This window comes from Saccopteryx bilineata, chromosome 8, assembly GCF_036850765.1.
Source record: "Saccopteryx bilineata isolate mSacBil1 chromosome 8, mSacBil1_pri_phased_curated, whole genome shotgun sequence".
NCBI lineage: Eukaryota > Metazoa > Chordata > Mammalia > Chiroptera > Emballonuridae > Saccopteryx > Saccopteryx bilineata.
The window spans coordinates 61,113,657-61,132,102 of NC_089497.1; the positions used below are offsets into that span (position 1 = coordinate 61,113,657).

Here is an 18,446-nt window from a genome sequence, read left to right on the forward strand (position 1 = left end):
AGAATATTTTGGTGTAGTGGAAAAATAATGGGATTTCGGAATTAAAAATCTGGGTTTTGGTCTTGGCTTTGCTGGGCTTCACTTGAAGATCTTCATTTTGTAACATGGTGTATCAATTAGGGTCCAATCAGGAAACAGAAACCACACAGTAAGTTGAAAAAGTATTTTTTTTGCATTTTTTATTTTTATTATATATAATTTTATGCTTTAAAAATATTTTATTTAGATAATTAATTTTAACGGAGTGACATTGACCAATTAAAGTACATACATTCAGAGAAAACATCTCCAGGTCATTTTGACATTTGATTATGTTGTATACCCATCACCGAAAGTCAAATTGTCTTCCATCACCTTCTATTTAACCAAATAGACCCCTTCCCCCACCTCCTTCTTCTCCTCTCTTTCATTCCAACTGGTAACCACCATACTCTTGTCCCTGTCCATGAGTCTCAAATACAGCTAGTGCTCAACTTATGACCACGATTGGTTCCGACATACCAGTCGTAACATGATTTGGTTTTATATTGAATAGGCTATATGTACAGTACTGTAAAATGATGTTATAAAAATCTTTAAGTCATATTTAATCATAATTTTCTTTTATTATTGTTACATATTATAATTTTCTTTGTTCATTTTATGCCGTTTGTATCATCTCTACACCATTTTGTTTCTTTTTTTTTTTTTTTTTGTATTTTTCTGAAGCTGGAAACGGGGAGAGACAGTCAGACAGACTCCCGCATGTGCCCGACCGGGATCCACCCAGCACACCCACCAGGGGCGACACTCTGCCCACCAGAGGGCGATGCCCTGCCCCTCCGGGGGTCGCTCTGCCGCGACCAGAGCCACTCTAGTGCCTGGGGCAGAGGCCAAGGAGCCATCCCCAGCGCCCAGGCCATCTTTACTCCAATGGAGCCTTGGCTGCGGGAGGGGAAGAGAGAGACAGAGAGGAAGGAGGGGGGGTGGAGAAGCAAATGGGCGCTTCTCCTATGTGCCCTGGCCGGGAATCGAACCTGGGTCCCCCGCACGCCAGGCCGACGCTCTACCACTGAGCCAACCGGCCAGGGCCCACCATTTTGTTTCTTATTTTACATTTGTCAGGTTTAAGTAAAACACTGCATTACCAGTACAACTGGTTTAATATTTGCAAAACATACAAAATTACAAAGTAAAGGAGTAAAAAATACCATAAGAAACATTTTCCCAATTGCAAAACATATCAAAATATATAAACATGTATGAAACATTTTATTGGCCAGCACTGTCGTACGCTCAGCTGGGCAACACTTGCGCTGCCAGATGCGGAGCAGTCATGGCTAGGGATAGTGGTCGCAAAGTCAAATGGTCGTAAGTTACATAGGTCGTAAGTAGATCAATACCTGTATTGTGTCCCACCTATGTATGGAATCATACAGTTCTTGGGTTTTTTTTTTTATTTACTTATTTCACTCAATACAATGTTGTCAAAGTCCATCCATGTTGTAAATGACTCGATGTCATCATTTCTTATGGCTGAGTAGTATTCCATAGTATATATGTACCACATCTTCTTTATCCAGTCATATATTGAAGTACATTTTGGTTGTTTCCATGTCTTGGCCACTGTGAACAATGCTGCAACAAACATGGGGCTACATGTGTCTTTACGTGCCAATGTTTTTGAGTTCTGGGGGTGTATATCCAATAGAGGGATTGCTGGGTCATATGGTAGTTCTATTCTTAATGAAAAAGTAAAATTTAATATAAGAATTATTAACTATACTAATGTAAATTGAAGTAACGGGGAATTGGCAAGTAAGAAATAAAGATAGTGCTATAGAATGTAGAAATAGCGTATATAAGGACCAGCAGCTAGCCACAGGCCATGAAATAGCCGCCCCAACCCCAGGCTGAGATCCACACCCCTTTGGAGAGTGTATTGGCCATGTTATGGGATGATAGAAAAATCACTGAAGTACCTTACCATTGGGACTTGCTATAAACCTGCTTTTTGGGATGCCAGGAAAGCAACACATAGGCAAATTCTGAACCACGAGACTTCTTCAAAGCTGTTGGAGTCAGTGCTGGGGGAAGCTGCTTGCTTCTGGGCACTGCTGGCCACTAGATGCTATAAGAACTATGAGATAGAGAAGCTGGCCGCTAGGAACTGGGCATTGGATAAACTGCCCTCCGTAGAAGTCTAATGCTGGAGAAAGCAGTTATACTGCAGAGCTGACCATTAGTGGTGCACAGAGAGATTTGGGGTGCCAGAAGCTTGCTCATCTGCAGAGTTATGTAAGACCTGGGGTTCATAGGAAATCCATGCCAAGATGGTCACAATCTCACTAAGGGAATGAACCTTCTAGGCATATGACTTGGGAATGGCACTTGGGCAGAGCACCGCTGGATCCCACGCAGTCAGTGAATGAGTGGATTAAAAAGCAGTGGTACACATACACAATGGAATAATACACAGCCATAAAAAAGAAGGAAATCTTACCTTTTGCGACAGCATGGATGGACCTGAAGGTTATTATGCTAAGTGAAATAAGCCAGGCAGAGAAAGACACATATCATATGATCTCACGTATATGTGGACTGTAATGAACACAATGAACTGAGGAACAAAATTGAAAAAGAGGCAGCGTCACAGGGAACAAATGGACAGCTGTCACAGAGAAGGGGGAAGAGAGGACAGGATCAAGGAAGGTGAAGGGATTAGCCAAAATTATATATTCATAATACATGGATACAGAGGGAGGGTGGCAATGATGGAGGGCAGGTGGGAAGGAGAGAGACTGTGCATGGGACATGGGAGGGCATGATGCAGTGTTAAGAGGATGTGATATTGAGTGGGACGCTTGGAACCTTGTCAACACAATAAGTTAAAAATAAAAATTTTAGGCCCTGGCCGGTTGGCTCAGTGGTAGAGCGTCGGCCTGGCGTGCAGGGGACCAAGGTTCGATTCCCGGCCAAGGCACATAGGAGAAGCACCCATTTGCTTCTCCACCCCCCCTCCTTCCTCTCTGTCTCTCTCTTCCCCTCCCGCAGCCAAGGCTCCATTGGAGCAAAGATGGCCCCGGCGCTGGGGATGGCTCCTTGGCCTCTGCCCCAGCCGCTAGAGTGGCTCTGGTCGCGGCAGAGCGACGCCCCAGAGGGGCAGAGCATCGCCCCCTGGTGGGCAGAGCGTTGCCCCTGGTGGGCGTGCCGGGTGGATCCCGGTCAGGCACATGCCGGAGTCTGTCTGACTGTCTCTCCCCATTTCCAGCTTCAGAAAAAAAAAAAAAAAATTTTTTTTAATTAAAAAAAGAATAAAAAGATCTGTATAGCATACTGGAAGCAGGAAGAAAATTTCTTCTCCAGCACCCTCTACTGACAAAGCTTAATATTGCACTTGCTACCGAGGAGAGAGATGTAAAGGGTACAAGTCCATTATCACAGAGCAGATTGATAAGCATGAATTTAATCTGATACAATAAATTTATATCTTTCATGGGGGGGGGCTAGTGTCATATCCTCAAAACATCAGGAAGATTGAATTCTCTGAATTTAGAAGCACTTTTGAACTTTCAAACAAAATATAAAAATTCACTGTTGCTACCGTTATTTGCTGTAATTAAACATGACACTGACAAAAGCTGACAGTGCCTAAGTTGGGTTGTGCTGTAGAAAATAGGCCAGTCATTTTTAAGGGATATATTTCAATGTTATATTTGAGAAATGTTTCATCTGAATTTAAACTTCTTAGCTCTCTTAAGCTAAAACATTCTGCTTGTTAGTATAAAAAATAGAATTAATTGAAATCTAATTATATGGCATGCATTAAAATTTATGTAGTCTTGGTAATATTAATATTAATATCCCTAATTTAAAAATGAGGAGCTGAGGCCCTGGCCAGTTGGCTCAGTAGATAGAGCATCGACCCAGTGTGTGTACGTCCCGGGTTCGATTCCCTGGGGATTGCCCGTGGATCCTGGTCAGGGAGCATGTGGGAATCTGTCATCTGTCTTTCCTCCTCTCACTTAAAAAAAAAAAAAAAAAGAGTTGCTGAGATAAAGTAACTTACCGAGACCAGGCATGTAGAAGGAACTGAACTAGAATTCAAATTCAGGTTTTTCTTATTATAGAACCTGTGCATCTAATGGAGAAACAAAGCATAGTATCTCCCAAGTCAAGGATAGTGTGAAAGTGCTATATGTTGGGTAAAAGGCATATTTACTTTGGAGTTATATAGTCTATGTGCAACTTACCATAATGCTAAGGTGTCCCCCCACCCTCTTTTCCTTAGGGGAATGCTTCCTTCTGTACTTGGTCGCTCCTCCGTAACTCACAAATTGGGCTCTACAAGTAAAAAACAGTTAAGGAGAAAATGATTTAGAATGAGTTGTCTAGCTCTAACATCAGAAGATGATTTATGTACATAGTATAACTGGATGAGGTACGTTCAGGTAAAAACAATCAATCTTCCACAATGGTGGGTAGATTACTGCAACTCATTTCATTGAGATGTGTTTAGGCTAAAAAATATGACTCCATTAAAACACAGTTAATCATAAAAACACATTTATAATAGTTCTAAGCAAGAAATAAGCCATGTGTCCATCAACAGTGGAATGGATGAATACAGTAGGGTATGTTTAGGCAGTGAAGTCCTTTAAGAAAGTGAATATAAATGAACTGGTACATTCCAACAGCGTGGTTGAATCTCACGGACATAATACAGAGCAAAAGAAGTCAGACACAAAACACTGTGAAGTTCAAATACAGGCAAAACTAAGTTAGCAGGTTATAAGTCAGAATAATCGTTACCTTAGGAGGGTGTTGCCTGGAAAAGGACATATGGGAGCTTTTGGATGCTGTTAACATTAGGTACTAGATCTGAGTAGTAGTCATATGGGAGTAAATTTCACAGAGAAGAACAGTTTAGATGTATGCACTAGACTATATAATATTACAATAAAAAGTTTTAAATGCTTAAAAACCAACGTTTTTAAAAAATAAGAAACAAATCAAAATGGTATAGTAATATGAATGTTAGATAAGCCATCGAGTGAAACTTACTAAAGGTTTTTAAATGCTAAGAAAAAAATGCTTAGATTAGAATGTTGATAGGAAACTAGATAGAGTCCAAGCATGAATGTCTTATATGATCCCCACTGTGTAAAACAAATGTCTGGAAAATTACTAAAGAAAATCATGTAATAGTGCTAGAGAAATGGGTGGTTTTTGCTCTCTGTACTTTTTCAGATTTTTCTGTGATAAATGCATACATGCTCTTAATAATCAGCTGCAATAGTTATTCATAATATAAATATTTGGAGAGCCTCTTCATCTATAAGGACCCCACTCTGTTCCCATTACCTGTTCAACAAACAAAATCAACTTGTCTGAATGCTCAAGATCTCTGGAAAAAGGTTTCAACTAACTTACTAGCCTAAATTGTCCCTGTTGTTAGAAGCATTCTCTATGCCTTGACCACATTGTAATTTATCATTTTATTTCCTGATTTAACAGGTAATTTTTAAGGATCATTTAGTTGCCAAGCACTCTAGACATACAGCTACAGATAAGAATGGCAGTGATTTCTGGTCTCTTGGTTCCCATTCCCCCTACTAGGAAGACAAAACATAAGCAATTAATTATAAGGATTGATTGATTTGGTTGAAGACAGGAGAAATCCAGGGTACTACAAAAGCATAGTACATATAGCAGGAAGACCATGTCTGGGTAAAGGGACAGAATTATTGCTGGAAAAACACTTTTGTTTAGGCCAGCAGTTCTCAACCTGTGGGTCGCGACCCTGGCGGGGGTCGAACGACCAAAACACAGGGGTCGCCTAAAGCCATCAGAAAATACATATTTATTATACAATACATTTTTGTCTAAACCAGCGGTTCTCAACCTGTGGGTCACGACCCTGGTGGGGGTCGAACGACCAAAACACAGAGGTCACCTAAAGCCATCGGAAAATACATATTTAAAACACATGGGTTGCCTAAAGCCATCGGAAAATACATATTTAAAACACAGGGGTCGCCTAAAGCCATCGGAAAATACATATTTAAAACACAGGGGTCACCTAAAGCCATCGGAAAATACATATTTAAAACACAGGGGTCGCCTAAAGCCATCGGAAAATACATACTTATTAAATATGTATTTATTAAAATATGTATTTTCCGATGGCTTTAGGCGACCCCTGTGTTTTGGTCGTTCGACCCCCACCGGGGTCACAACCCACAGGTTGAGAACCTCTGGTTTAGGCAAAGACTGCAAAGTTGAGTAGAAGTTTGCCAGTTGTGAAGGGATAGGATGTGTGATGGTGGACAGTGGTGAGAACAATGGATTGTGGATCTCAGTGAGACAGGAATTGGGGGGTGGTGGCAGAAAGAGCTAGAAGTATAGGGGCATCATGTCAGAGCTGGATGACTGAGGTGCAGATTTCAGAGTGCAAGACCACACGTGACATGGAAGAGGGTTGGTTGTGTAGCATCTAATGGCTCATTACATGTGTTGGTGCTCAATAAACATTTGCTGAATTTAATACTTCCATGAGCCATCACTATTAGAAACAGACATGTTGAGCTGAATGGAACTCTCTGTTTAATCTGGAACTGTTGTTATGTTCCGGAAACTGACTTATTTATTCCAAAGGCAGTTTGTCTAGAGCAGCGATTTTCTGCCAGTGTGCCATAAGAATTTCAGAAACATACAAAACCTGACTTATTAATCAGGGGCACTGACCTCTTTTTCCTTATATTGTCAAATAAGAAAACCGAAAACAGCCAACACAACAATAGCCATCTGGTGTGAATGAATCAAAATTAGACATTTTTTTTTTGTCACATTGGCAAAACATATTTTTTGGTGTGCTGCAGAATTTTAGCAATTAGTTTACGTGTGCCATGAGATGAAAAAGGTTGAGAATTGCTGGTCTAGAGAATGACAGTTCATGTATTGAATTTTATATACAACAACATAATTTAGAAAAAGTTTTCACATACCATTTGTGCTATAAAGGCAAAAGTAGGCCACCCCAGTTGGCTCAGCAGTAGAGCGTCAGCCCGGCGTGTGGAAGTCCTGGGTTTGATTCCTGGTCAAGGCACACAGGAGAAGCACCCATCTGCTTCTCCACCCTTCCCCCTCTCCTTCCTCTCTGTCTCTCTCTTCCCCTCCCGCAGCCAATGCTCCATTGGAGCAAATTTGGCCCAGGCACTGAGGATGGCTCCATGGCCTCCACTTCAGGTGCTAGAATGGCTCCAGTCACAATGGAACAACGCCCCAGATGGGCAGAGCATCACCCCCCTGGTGGGCCTGTCTGGTGGATCCTGGTTGGGTGCATGCGGGAGTCTGTCTGACTGCCTCCCTGCTTTGGAAAAATACAAAAATAAATAATAAATAATAAAATAAAAAGGCAAAAATATGGCTTTTAAGATGTCATTTAATGTCTGTACTTTTCTTGGATGTCTGGCTATACTCTCCCTTTTCTGTACGTTAACCTCCAACCTCAAATGAAATGCACAGTTCTAGTTAGATGCCTCCAATGTCTGGAATCAAGACAAATGATATCACTTAGCTGTCATAAAGAATGCCTCTTCTGACATTATAGAGCAATTTGTTTAATGACACAATTGCTAGTCTGAGGAACAGACGACTCTCCTTTGTCACTCAGAATTCCTGGGGCACTGCAGAAAGCCAAGCAGTTGCAACATGATTGGTTTTTCTGGGTAATTCTGTGGGCTGGGTGCCTGGGTGGGGATGAGGGCAATGGCTCTCTGTTCTGCTGAAGGCAGTTGATCTGCTGCTTTTACGGTAGGTGGGAGGCTGTTGTCTAGTGTCTCTAGTCTTCTTGCCTGGCTAATTATTTATTTATTTAAAAAAATTTTTTTTTTTTTACTTATTTACTTTTTTAGATTATTTATTTATTTATTCATTTTTATTAGAGAGAAAGGGGAGAGAGAGAGAGGGAGAGGGAGAGAGAGAGAGAGAACAGGGGGAGGAGCAGGAAGCATCAACTCCCATATGTGCCTTGACCAGGCAAGCCCAGGGTTTTGAACCGGCGACCTCAGCATTCCAGGCTGACGCTTTATCCACTGCACCACCACAGGTCAGGCTGGCTAATTATTTGAAGCCAGAAGATTCCAAGTGCAGTTTCAAACTTTGCCCATAATGAGATGAGTGAGGGCACTTCCTCCTCCCAGAATGTCTCGGCAAAAGGACAGATCGCTGAGGAGTTACAATAGAAAGGTGAACTAAGGTGACTTGTACACATCCAGTATAAGGCTTTGATTAGGCTGAAGGATTCAGAGGAGGAGGCATCTGCTTCAAATTTCTGAAATTAATTGGGAAAACCTCCTAGACAAGGTCCTTAGAAACTCAGCTATGAAAAACTAATAGTCCAATCTGTAGGGACAAGGGCAGTTCTCTTCCTCCATTGCTTAATTCCCGGACCCAGTGCAAAGCGTACCGGGGTCTCCAGCTGGAGTACGCAGTAGACAGGAGCATGAATTTGGGTGCTAACTTCCCATGCTCATTCCTAGGTTCTAGTCCCAGGAATTCTGATCTAATTGATGTAGGATAGGGCCCAAGAAACTACATTTTAAGAAAACATTCCAGGTCATTTTAATGTAAATATGATCCATAAAGCAGTCCTTTGACAATCACTGGTGTTAAATATGTAAGGAGAACTGGTTTTTGTAAACTAAGTGGCAGTTCCAAGGAAAGAAGAGATCTCCTTAGGGAAGGTTTAATGGAAAAGTGGCCATTAGTGCTCTACTTTAAAGCATGGGTAGAATTTATTACTCAGATACTATGTAAATTTTAATTTGAATGCAATCTGCATAATTACTGGGTTGTTTTTTTTCTTTGACTTTCCGGCAGCTCCAAATTCTCTGTTGAAAGAACAGAAGAAAGAGGTGAAAAGATTAGCCCCAAACATATATACATAACACATAGACACAGAGGGCGGGGTGGCTATAGCCAGAGGGAAAGGGGGCGGGGTGCTGGAGGTGGGCAGAGAGGGAGGGAATGGGACAGAAAGAGACTTTGCCCGGGGTGGGGGGGTCCACGATTGTGGGTGCAGGTGGTGTTTTATTGAGTTGTACACTGGAAACCTGTGTGCTTTTGAAAACCAATGTCATCCCAATAACTTCATTTTAAAAAAGAAGAAAGAAAAGAAAAAAGAAAAAAAGAAAAGAATGGAATCTAGGGACTGTCCTTCACCTTAAATTTTTACCAGAGGACAGATTCATTGGATAGATATTTCGGCTACTACTCAGAAAATCCCTAGATTGGAGAATTCATAAATTCAGGCTTCACTTCACCGACTGGAAGGTGTTCACGGCATTTTAAAGTACAGTTCACTTATACGTGTTTTGAGAGCTAAACTTGAAATTCAGTCTAGTTCACAGAACAAAGTACTTTCCGTTGAGTCCACGAGATGGCACTCTCCTACCATCCCTAGCCTTCCCCGCCAGACACGCGGGCCTGTTGGTGAGTCTGAGAGCAGAGAGAACCTGGGGAGACCCTGTCAGCGTTCCGGAACAGGCTCACTTGAATTATTCTTAGAACATTAAGCATGACAATCTTCTTTGCTCTTTTCCCACTTGTTCCCATCTTGTCTAATGCTGAAGGTCATATTATCCTGTTCCAGAAACAATGTTAGAATCAATTGGCTAAATAAAGAACACAAACACAAGGTCGCACAAAGACAAGGGGCTAAGGGGAGACAAATGAAAGAAAAGAAAAGAAAACAAAACAAAAAAACAAAACGCCAATGAGTGAAATGAGTTCTGAGAGTGAAAAACATAATATTCTAATAAACACAATGAATGGGAAATATTGGGAGGTGAGAGGAGGGAAGGGAAGTGTAGCAGATGGGGAATACAGGTTCAAAGAAACCGAACTCAAATCTTTCCTGCCCTTTCCCCAAGGTCAGCTCTCACGGTCAGATTGAATAGCCCTGGAGGGATCAAGGGTTTTGACAGGCTGGTTCAGGTTCAAGGGCTTGGCTAAAGAACCCAGAGCAGCCAGATGGTTGGTCATTTTCTATTTCTTTCTCACAATTAGCTCGTTAAAGTTCATGCAAATGCCTATGATCTGGTAAAACATTATTTTATAAGGGTTTCTGGAACTCCATGACTCCACGGTTTGTGAATCGGAGCCAGTGCTTCCCGGCTATTGTGTCTGAGCCCTCTCACTGCCACCAGCCCACATTGCTGCTCGCCTAACTCCCGTAAGCGACAGGGCCGTGCACGTTTCTCATGGACCAGCACTTGAGTGTGCGGGGCATTTTCATCCAGAGTTATTTTGTGTGAAGCAGATGCCGTAAATATGAGAATGAAGGGCAAAGTCCTCACTAAAATGCCAATTTTGCTGAGCTAGAACATGATCTATAAAACCATTGTTGTTTTCTAAGCTTGTAAAGAAATCTTGAGATGAATTTTGAACTCAGGTGCTAAATAAAACGTCATTTGAAATATTAAGCCAAAATAAAATGATTAGCCGTACATCCTAAAGCAGAATGCTAATTCTGTCACAGCCACTTTTCAAAACCTTCAACAGCCTAAAAGATCAAGTCAGATATGAGGCTAAGTATTCGATGTTCTCCAGCAACTTTTCCAGGCCTACTTCTCACTGCTGCCCTATAATATTTCAACTTATTTCTGTTTTTATGAAATCTCATACAGTCTCGTCTGTATTTTCTGAAGATTTTTAAGTAAGAGAAACAAAGACTATTTCATTGTGACTGTCACATTGCGGCGTTCACTGATATCTGGATTAGGAGGTCCTGGCACGGAACAGAACTGCATAGAGCAGGGAAAACCTCACTTAAGGTTATGCCCGAGTAACTATAATGTTTACATGTGCTACAGAGAGCGTGGATATCATCACCAATGTCTAAATTTCTGCACAATAAGTCTTAGCTAAAATCCAGTCTTCCTAAATAAAACTTATCTTTTCAGCTTAATGATAGACCTCATTAGTAATGGAAGGCATGTGACATCTGTTTTTCTATCTGAAGATAAGAATGGTTTCTTTAGGTAGGACTCCTCTCCACTACCTGGCAGCATCATTTTGGCACCATTCAGCCACACTCTAATTTTAAACAGTAGACCAGCCCTGGCCGGGTGGCTCAGCGGTAGAGCGTCAGCCTAGCGTGTGGAGGACCAGGGTTCGATTCCCGGCCAGGCCACACAGGAGAAGTGCCCATTTGCTTCTCCACCGCTCCGCCACGCCTTCCTCTCTGTCTCTCTCTTCCCCTCCCGCAGCCAAGGCTCCATTGGAGCAAAGATGGCCCGGGCGCTGGGGATGGCTCTGTGGCCTCTGCCTCAGGCGCTAGAGTGGCTCTGGTCGCAACATGGCAACGCCCAGGATGGGCAGAGCATCGCCCCATGGTGGGCGTGCCGGGTGGATCCTGGTCGGGCGCATGCGGGAGTCTGTCTGACTGTCTCTCCCTGTTTCCAGCTTCAGAAAAATGCAAAACAAACAAACAAACAACAACAACAAAAAAACCCAGTAGACCAGTTTTAGGCTTCTAAAGTGTATATATATTTGATGGGATTAAGGCAAGCTGGCAGTGAAGACAGTTCTTTATTGTCTCTCTCTCCTAGGGAAAAGTAGGTGGTATTGAGTTGTTTGAGCTTAGAGAATATAGTTCTGGTACAACTCTGGACCTTTGAGCTGTGAGCAGGGAAATTCTCTTAAGAGTCGGAGGAATATCTGGGATTTCTCATCAGGAAACCCAGGCCAACGCTTGGGAGGTAACTGGTTACTGCTTGTTCCTGCCCCACGAGGTCTGGGCTTTAGAATTGATGAAGACTCTCTGGTTACACTCTCAAGTCTCGTAAATTAGAATGTCTTTTGCTATCTCTTGGAGAGGAAGACAGTAATACAGACCTGATCTAAGGGCTAAATCCAAGTGCTGTCATTTCCTGTTTGAAGAAGTCATTTTAGGCCCTGGCTGGTTGGCTCAGTGGTAGAGCATTGGCCCAGCGTGTGGTTGTCCAGGGCTTGATTCCCGGTCAGGGCACACAGAAGAAGCAACTATATCTCCCCCTTCCCCCCTCTCCCTTCTCTCTCTCTTTCTCTCTCATCCCTTTCTGCAGCCATGGCTTAGTTGGAGCAAGTTGGCCCTGAGTACTGAGGATGGCTTCATGGCCTTGCCTCAAGCACTAAGATAGCTCAGTTGCTGAGCAACAGAGCAACGACCCCAGATAGACAGAGCATCGCTCCATAGAGGGCTTGCTGTGTGGATCATAGTCAGGGTGCATGCGGGAGTCCCCACTTCTCTCTTAAGAAAAAAAAAAAGAAGTCCAAGTCCTTTTTTTTTTTTTTTTGGTAACAGAGACAGACAGAGAAGGACAGATAGGGATAGACAGGAAGGGAGAGAGATGAGACGTTTCAATTCTTTATTGCAGCTCCTTAGTTGTTCATTGATTGCTTTCTCATATGTGCCCTGACCTGGGGGCTACAAGCAGACTGAGTGACCCCTTGCTCAAGCCAGTGACCTTGGGCTCAAGCTGATGAGACTGTGCTCAAACCAGATGAGCCCACGCTCAAGCTGGCAAGCTCAGGGTTTTGAACCTGGATCTTCCACATCCCAGTCTGACACTCTATCCACTGTGCCACCGCCTGGTCAGGCTAAAAGAAGTCTTTTTACATTGGAATTGAACAATGCTCTCAGTTGATTGTTCCTCTCTTCCTTTCCAAAGGGATATAATTGAGTAGGGAACATATTGCTGGCTCCCTGGCTCTGAGGCTGTGACAGTAGGGTGTAAGATAAAAGGGCAGCAGCTCTGGGAGAGGCTTCCTAGGGGAAGTACCTGAGGCATAGAGGAGAAGAGACTGATTTAGGATGAGAAAGTGAGTTGGGGAACTCACTGAACTGAGGTTAGGATTCTAGTTCCCTGACGACCTAATTAATACTCTTCTTGTATCTTCTTACACTTCGCTTATTCATATATTCATTCATTTACACCTTTATTTATTCAACATTTACCCAAGACAGACAGGAAAGCTGTTATGGTGTCTGTGATACATGCTTATGTGTGAAGGTCCAGGGTCCCACTGATCTGAATCTTCAGAGATTACTAATTGGTGCAGGAAATGACACAGATGGCTCACTTTTGCATAGTTAAGTAGGTAAGTGGTGATTCTGGCATTAGAATTCAAATCCCCAAATATAATGCTCTTTTTGTTATGCCATATACCATTACACCTTTAGCAATGCTCAGAACAGTGTTGGGAATTGGGAAATGTATGGGCTGCATTGTATCTGGGTTGAGGTGTTTTATCCTAGAGCATTCTCTACTCTGCCTACTACGTGGAAGCTGTCATTCCTACCATCAGGGGGCTTGCACCTAATTTGGAGAGAGATTCTATATGCATTAAAATTTAAGTAACAGAGTAAATCAAATGGCATTATCAAACTAGTATAATATTTTACAGGCTGGAGAAATTTTATCAGCCTCATAATGGATGTGCATAGGGTCTGGTGAGTTAGACTATGTGGCTGGTGAGTAAGGCATCATTTGTTTTATTTTCAGTTTGTTGAGTGGTTAACACATATTAGAAGCATAAATAGAGTTGGATTTTCACGTGGCAGATGTTTGAAATCCTCTTACCATCCACCAAACGGAGGATTTAAAAGAGATACTGCCTTCTATCCTTTTGCCCTCCTTTTTAATGTAGATAGATTTTAGAAGAGAAAGTTTAAAAGATTCTTAAAAACTGGGGAAAAGAAGAGGGTTAGTGGAGAAAAATTTTGAAGTGCAACACATCAAAATTCAAACTTAAGACCTTATTTCTCTGCATCTGTTGGCAGTATTGTTATATTTGGTGAATGGCAGTCAGACTATCTTGTTATTCCAGAAACCTGGAGATCATCTTTGACTCACTCTGTGGTTCCTACTCCACACTCCATCTGACTAATCATGAGTTGCTGTGCTGCCACCACTTGAATCTTAGTGGTTTTACCTAGGCTGTCACAGAATGCTCCCAACCAGTCCACATGGGGCTAAATGCCTCCTCGTTGGATATTTTCCCAGACTGCAGTCACAGTGACTTTTCAACTTGCACAGTTTTTCATTTCATCCTATCTAACTCTTTAACACCTTCCAATAGATTTCCCATTGCTCTTAAAACAAAGCCAGTTTTTGCCAGTGGTCTTCAGAGACGACATTTTTCCTTTTTAAGAATTCCTCTCTTCTTCTGGAGCTCCTGGAGCTGCTTGTGTGCTCGTTCCGTGTGGACCTGGTGCCTCTTTTGTGAAGGAGCAGCTGAAGAGCCTCCGGCACTCGACATGGCGGATGAAAAGCCCAAGGAAGGAGTCAAGACTGAGAACAACGATCATATTAATTTGAAGGTGGTGGAGCAGGATGGTTCTGTGGTGCAGTTTAAGATTAAGAGGCATACACCACTTAGTAAACTAATGAAAGCCTATTGTGAATGACAGGGTTTGTCAATGAGGCAGATCAGATTCCGATTTGATGGGCAGCCAATCAATGAAACAGACACACCTGCACGGTTGGAAATGGAGGATGAAGATACAATTGATGTGTTCCAGCAGCAGACAGGAGGTGTCTCCTAAAAAGGGAACCTGCTACTTTACTTCAGAACTCTGTTTCTCCAGACCAAGAAGACATTCTCAGTTAGAAAACTGCAATTTGGTTCCACCACATCCTGACTACTACCATATAGTTTTCTCTATTCTTTCATTTCCCCCTTCCCCATTCCTTTATTGTACATGAAGTAACTGATGTATGTGCACAAGCATTTGCATTTTTAAAAAAACTAAATGGCCAATGGTATGTTTTGATTGACATCAAATGGAGATGGGATGGGGAAAAATACTGGTTCTGTGAAAATACCCCCTTTCTCCATTAGTGGCATGCTCATTCAGCTCTTATCTTTATATTCCAATAAGTTATTTTGCTTTCACTGTTTAACAAAAGAAAAGAACAACATAAGAATCCTTGCATACCTTGTTTGATTGGAGAATTTTAATGTTTTTCATTTATCATTGTAAAACCAAGGACAATTTTATAACTTTTTTGTACGTAGCTGTTATATGTAGGGCAATCTGTCTTTAAGTAGGGATAAATTACTCTAAAGGAAATGAGTCCTAGATAGTTTTCCCTTCACATCAAGCGTCTTATTGTTTAAATAAACTTCTTGTTTAAAATGAAAAAAAAAAGAAAGAATTCCTCTTATTCTTTATACTCTAACACCAGAGTCTTCCTACACGGTGTCCCCCTACCTGAAAAAAAGTGTTCCCTTAGTCACCTCCATTATCCCCTTGGACTTCAGCTCAACATTTACGTCTTTAGTAAAGAAACCCCTGGTTGGCTTGTCCTTATGTTATACACAACCATGTACCTGTCCTTCAAAGATGCAGTTTCACATTTAACTTGTGTGATGTTTTGATTTCCATCTGTCTCTTCCATCACTAGACTCAGAGCTCCGTTGAGGCAAGAACCAGATCTGCTTTTTCCCACCGCTGTGTCCTCATGCACAATACAAAACCCAGCACATAGAATAAAGTCATTAAACATTGGTTGAGTGAATGACCCAAGAAAAATGGGAATATTTAATTTTAGAACGGGAAGTTAGTAAGTGGCTTAAAAGAGATCTTCGTGGGAAGCTGCATTATACTGAAAAAAAAAAGAGAAGTTGCCTGACCTGTGGTGGCGCAGTGGATAAAGCGTCGACCTGGAAATGCTGAGGTCGCCGGTTCGAAACCCTGGGCTAGCCTGGTCAAGGCACATATGGGAGTTGATGCTTCCTGCTCCTCCCCCCCCCTCTCTGTCTCTCTCTCCTTTCTGTCTCTTTCTCTTCCTCTCTCTCTCTCCTCTCTAAAAAATGAATAAATAAATAAAAAAAAAAAAAAAAAAAAAAAAGAGAAGTTCTTTTCAGCTCTACTGAAAATGGGTAAGAGAGCTCTATATTGTGCAGGACGTAAAGAAATATTGGGACGGATTACCAGTGGAGGCTTTGAAATCTGTATAAAGTATATTGATAGTGGCAGAATGTATATAAGGAGAGAGAGAATAAAGGCTGGATCAGTGGACTCTGAAGGGACTACTGATGAAAACAAAGTTCCTACTTCAATAAAAACCTCAGGCAATTTCACATGTCTGCCTGAGTCTTAGACCTCAGTTCTGAATCTGAGTGCCTTTTCCAACTATATGGAAGAATGTAATAAAGGCAGAAAATGCCATGTTGTCTTGTCTTGGTGATTCTTTTTTTTTTTTTTTTTTTTTTTTTCCTGAAGCTGGAAATGGGGAGAAACAGTCAGACAGACTCCCGCATGCGCCCGACCGGGATCCACCCGGCACACCCACCAGGGGCGATGCTCTGCCCACCAGGGGGGCGATGCTCTGCCCCTCCGGGGCGTCGCTCTGCCGCGACCAGAGCCACTTTAGCGCCTGGGGCAGAGGCCAAGGAGCCATCCCCAGTGCCCGGGCCATCTTTGCTCCAATGGAGCCTTGGCTGCGGGAGGGGAAGAGAGAGACAGAGAGGAAGGAGGGGATGGGGGTGGAGAAGCAAATGGGCGCTTCTCCTATGTGCCCTGGCCAGGAATCGAACCCAGGTCCCCCGCACGCCAGGCCGACGCTCTATCGCTGAGCCAACTGGCCAGGGCCGTCTTGGTGATTCTTGAAGATTCACTGCAAAGAACAATCACACTTGAAAGTGTGTGCGATTAGACTCACACACTTAGTGCTGCAGTTCAGGACAAAGTGGCCAAACTTCGTGACTCACAGGCCGAAGCTTTATTTCAGATGTAGCCCCGTGAGGTGCTTCTCTCGGGCCAGCTGCCATGCCTCTGGGACCAGAGGGCTCTATAAAGCCAAAGAGGCCTGCAGGCCCGAGGAGCTCTGCAGTGGTGCAACACGTGCAGACTGAGGTCTCAGCACACTGCCCATGCCACTGTGATGATGGACTGCTCACACCTGGACATGTTGCACTGGAGTTTTGACAAGATGTCTATCCTTACACGAATGTTTTCCTACTGATTAATACAGCAAACTTGTCTTGCCTATGGGCTCTTCTCTGGCTTTTACTCATCTGAGTCTAGAGCAGGAGATTTATTCACTAGTGATCTGACTGCACTTCCATCAGAAAACAAAAAGACTGGGAAGCCCTGGTTCTGCCTCTTGACTGATAAGAGGAGCCAAATCTACTCAGGTTTCCTGAGGATGGCTTCTGGGTTAGCTCTATGTTTTTAGGAAGGCTTACAATAAGCCCTTTGGAGCAGCTTTTACCTTCCTAAATCAATTTAACCAATGACAAGTGCAAACCTCACTGCTGAAGACATGCCAGTGAACAAGGTGTACTCATTGTCCTCGGTGATTTTAATGTCTGAAAGAGAGGTAAAACCATGAACCATTATTATAATGCTCTAGAGGAGTGAAGAAAGCACAAACGTTAAAATCATATCCAGTTAGAATAGGAGATGTTTTCATAGTACATTTGCAATTTTTCTTAATAGTAAGATCATATCAGTGGGTGAAAATGAGTAAAATACTACTTTTCAGTTTGAGGTGCCTCAGGGATAACTTGGAAGATATGTCTAGAAGCTATTAGAAATGAGAGATTCACACTTAGGATAGTTGTAGGTGTTTAAGAAAAGGATTGGCTTCATTGCTGCAGAATATATATATTTTTAGTCAATTAAAGTGATGTGTGTTCCAAAGAAGAATTTCCACAGTGGACTACTACTTGGCCTTTAAAAAGAAGGAAGTCTTACCCTTTGCAGCAGCATGGATGGACGTGGAGAGCGTTACGCTAAGTGAAGTAAGCCAATCAGAGACAGACAAGTACCATATGATTCTACTCATGTGGAATCTAATGAACAAAATGAACTAAAAAGCAAAATAGAGACAGACTTATAGATAGAGAGCAGGCTGACGGCTGTGTGTGGGGGGTGCTGGGTGTGGGGTGGGAAGATTAAGCAAAAAAGGAAAAAAACACGGACACAGACAACAGTGTGACGATTGCCTGGGAATGGCGGCTGGAGGAGGCAGAAGAGGGTACGGGGGCGGGGCCGTAAATGGTGATGGAAGAGACTTGATTTGGGGTGGTGAACACACAAGACAGTGTACAGAGGATGTGTTGTAGAATTGTGCATATGAAACCTGTATAATTCTGTTAACCAGTGTCACCCCAATACATTCAGTAAAAGGGGAATAGAAGATTATAATTAAGAGAGTACATTTATTCAAGGAAAAAGAGAAAAAAGGCAGGCCGTGGAGTGAACCATGAGAGTGGAATGGAGTAGGAGGCAGTGCTGAAGCTCAAGGAAGTCGGAGGTTTTATGTAGCAGGGTTATTCAGTAATGTTTCCAGAATGTTGGAGGCTGAAGAAATAAGTAAATTCGAAATGAGGGTTACTAGCATATCTTCCCTCACTCTTCTCAGAAATTCTGTTGAGCCTGACCTGTGGTGGTGCAGTGGATAAAGCGT

At 42.6% G+C, this 18,446-nt stretch overlaps 1 protein-coding gene and 1 pseudogene across 2 annotated transcripts in view; both read left to right on the forward strand.

The window, feature by feature from the left end:
• FGF12 (fibroblast growth factor 12) overlaps nucleotides 1–18,446 on the forward strand; it is a 614,868-nt gene that overhangs the window by 247,075 nt on the left and 349,347 nt on the right. The gene's annotated exons all lie outside the window — the stretch shown is intronic.
• LOC136311917 (small ubiquitin-related modifier 2 pseudogene) lies at nucleotides 14,251–15,067 on the forward strand (annotated as a pseudogene).